The following is a 4,045-nucleotide window of genomic DNA, read 5'->3' as shown; positions in this document are numbered from 1 at the left end:
AAAGTATTAGCCATTTATAGTTTTCTCTACTTTATTCAAAATCTTACTCATGTCATTTAACACCACTCTATCTTACATTATATTAATTTTATTGTGACAATGTGAGTTTTAAATATAAGAGCATGCATAACTTATTAGAACAAATTAAAAAATAAAATAAAATTTTAAAAAACTCAGCATGAGCACATCAGAAAGGAAAAAAAGAATGCATAACTATATATAATGCTTATATAAAAGGATAATGGTATGTGTTTGCCTCACAAAAGTCTTCAGACCATTGAGAAGGTGTCAGATTCTTCTTGTTATACTTAGCTTTGAGAAATTAGATATCTACAGTCTCATCCTGCCCTCTAGTGTCAAATATTCTCAAATTACAAAATGTTGCTGTCTAACAGGAAGAAAAATGAAATTCTCTTTTTCTGTAATGAAAAGATTCCAACAAGTAGGGAAGATGTCCAAAAAAACATTTCAAAGCATTTTATAGCTAGAGTGACACTAGATGGGTATTTATGGTAGACTATATAATTAAAACAACAGTTCATTTACAGTGAAAATAGGTACCTCATAAAATATCGCAAAGGCAAACAATAGTTAACTATTAAAACATGGTGTAAACAAAGACACAAATTAAAATGGCATCATATTTTTCAATGTATATGACAGCTGGTAGCTTCTAGCAGATAATTCTTCCAGGCAACTAGGAGTTAAGGGCATCTGATCAATTAAAGGGTATGTGGGAAGGGTACCCAGTCTCAAAGAAAGACTGATACAGGTAAACAAAACCTGTAAAAGTGCTGCATCTGAATTTTTTATTCTGGAGTTTTGAGTCCATTAAGCAAGACAAGAGTTGCCACATGAACAAGAGGACAAATAATGTTGGGCAAAAGTGAACTATTGTAAGGGATTTGTTTTACTTAGTGTCTGGGTCATATAATCTAAAGCATGTTTTAAAAGTATGCTTTATTCTGGTTGAGCTAGGTAGGATTAAGGTAAGGAAGCAAGTACAAAGAAATTTTCTGGAGAAATATTTGAATGTCTTATTATAATGTATTAGTTGACGTTAATGTCCACATTTTAATCATAGTCCCTTATATGTGATATTCTTAAAATTAATTTCTAAAGGCACCTGTGGTTTTCCAGAAAATAAAAATACTACAGTCAGAAGACTTTCTTGTATTTGGATTAATTATATGGATGCACAAAACAAGAATTCAATTGTGTATTAGATTAATTTGTATATTTTAAGTATCTAATAATATCTAATAGCAATATTGGGTTTGTTGTATTTTAAGGGAAGTTGAGGCAGAATACTAATAATGTTTATGACTGGCATTTTTTCAGAAATATGTTATATGATTTAGGTATTTTCTTTATTTAATCCTGTGAAAGTTGTATTTTCACTTTTCAGGTGAGGGAACAGAATCTTAGAGCTTTTGACACAATTGGGAACTGGTAGAACTGAGGCTTGTTTGTAAAGCATTGAGTTACTAAATCTGTCCTTTACAACATGCTCATATCCCATTACTTAAAGAAATATTTAAGGTGGCAAACTATTTCAGATACTTTAGAAGAAAATTATATAGACGATAAACCAGATAATAAGGTTGTTTGGGCTTCCTGTACATAATTCCACATTGACAAAAGAAAAGTAGTCAGTATTAGCAAATCAGAAAATAGCACGATGATATTAAAACATCAACACTCACTTGACTAGTTTTCTATTTCGTATTGTGATTTCTTATACTATTCACACATGAACACAAAGATAAAGTTCAAAATATTTAGGGAAATAGCACAAGAAATAGAGGTCATTTTTCAAAATAAAATTCTTTTAGAGCTGGGCAACTTGGGAGTCTGAGGCAGGAGGATCATAAGCTTGAGCCTAGCTCTGAAAGACCCCAGCCCAGAAACCCCAGGCCCCATTGTGAAACCATCACTAAACACCGGAGAGGTCTATCTGTTAATCAGTTAAGGGTAGTCTATTGTGAAAGGACAGGATGGTTGGAAAAAGAACAAAAAAAACCAGGTCCCAGGGCATTCTTAGGCAAATAGGAACTGATAACATAAAGTGAAGAACAACTTTGCCCTTTAGGTAATCTATATGCTGGGTTCAAAATAACCAATAAGAAACCTGTTGCTTACCGCGCGCGAAACCTGCCCCATTATCCTATAAAAGACCTGTACCCCAAAGCCCGGTGTGCCAGTTCACCAAAGCTCCAGCTGAGGTTTTGCTGAGCACCCGCAGGTGTCTGTGTCTGAATAAACCTCTTGCGTTTGCAGCCAGTGCCTCGTGCTTCTTTCTTGGACAGGGAATTGGTGGGTCTTTCAGCTCCTGCAATTTAGTGAGACTCTGTTCCAAAAAAAAAAATAAATAAATAAAATAAAAAGGACTTGGGTTCTAGCTCAGTGGTAAGACACCTCTAATTTCAATTCCCAGATAAAAAAAAATATATTTTAGAGACATGGAACACATTTAAATATTTTTAAATGAATTTTGCATAGGTTCATTAGAAAAATAAAAAGAACCATTCACTGATTTTTTTTTAAAGAGAGAGAGAGAGAGAAAGAGAGAGAGAGAGTTTTAATATTTATTTTTTAGTTATTGGCAGACACAACATCTTTGTTAGTATGTGGTGCTGAGGATCGAACCAGGGCCACATGAGCCACATTCCCAGCCCCCATTCACTGATTTTTACCCTTGTTAATTTTTTTATATTAAAAATGTTACTACTACCTGTTAGGCAATTATCTCAAAAATAAATATATAAGTTTTAATTCTCTAAGTGTATAATTTTTTTTTTTTTAACATTTTCCTCTTTGGGCTGGGGATGTGACTCAAGCGGTAATGCGCTTGCCTGGCATGCACTGGGTTCAATCCTCAGCACCACATAAAAATAAAATAAAAATGTTGTGTCCACCAGAAACTGAAAAATAAATATTAAAAAAAATTATCTCTCTCTCTTCTCTCTCTTGAAAAAAAAATTGCCAGATTTCCTCCTTTAATTTTTAATTTCCTAGATTATTTGAGTAATGGTTCTTATAGCTCAAAGAGACTGTTCTAAAATTTTTAACCATTAAGCATTTAGTAACTTGTAATAGCAACAGTTACCATTTCATGGAATGCCTGAGAAGAAGTGGACAGCATGCTACAAGCACTTTGCACCTGTGCTGCTGTTTTTATTTTCTCAGTCATTTTGCAGACAAAACAGTGAATATTTAAAAGATATCAAAGTGCATTCTCCTGTATTGCTGCAGTCTGGCTGGGCACAAAATTACGAGCCACTCAAGCAGGAACAAACTTTATTTCCAAAACTCCCGCAAATGCCACGCACATGGACCAACAGGAAGTCCGTCCTCCGGAATTTCCTCCTACCGCACTTCCCCAACCAATGGGAACTATCCAGGAGTCCCCAAGAGCTCCAAAGTAGCAGGCCAAGGCGGACAGCAGGGGTCTAATCTCCAATTGAATGCATATCTTAACATAATCATTATCATCTCAATGGCTTGCTGGTGTCACCTTTCAACCAAAAATGCCATGCATCATTCCTACTTGGCTATGGCTCTCAGCACTGTATAACTAATTAAAACAATTTACAACATAATAAAAAGGTATACTGTTACTGCTCAAAATATATATATATAAAAGCCTATGTTATGGTTTGGATATTTAGCATCCCCCAAAAGCTTCTAAGTGAGACAATGTGAGAACATTTAGAGGTGAAATAATTGCATGATAAGAGCAGTAACAATCAATGGATTAATCCATTCATGTAGATTAACTGCGTGGTAACTAAATTCAAGCAGATAGGAGGAGGCTGGAGGAGGTAGATTGCTGGGCGCAAACCTTTGGTGTTGATATTTTGTCTCTGAGGTGCAGAGCTCTCTTTCTGCTTCTTGTCATGTCCTGAGCTGCTCCACACCCTTCTGCCATGGTGTTCTGCCTTACCTTGGGCCCAGAGCTATGCAGTCATCCCTCTGTGGACTGAAACCTCTGAAACTGTGAGTCAAACAAACTTGTCCTCCTTTAATGGTTCTTGTCAGTTTC

Source organism: Callospermophilus lateralis, chromosome 9, assembly GCF_048772815.1.
Source record: "Callospermophilus lateralis isolate mCalLat2 chromosome 9, mCalLat2.hap1, whole genome shotgun sequence".
Classification (NCBI taxonomy): domain Eukaryota; kingdom Metazoa; phylum Chordata; class Mammalia; order Rodentia; family Sciuridae; genus Callospermophilus; species Callospermophilus lateralis.
Note: the sequence above shows the minus strand (reverse complement) of the source record.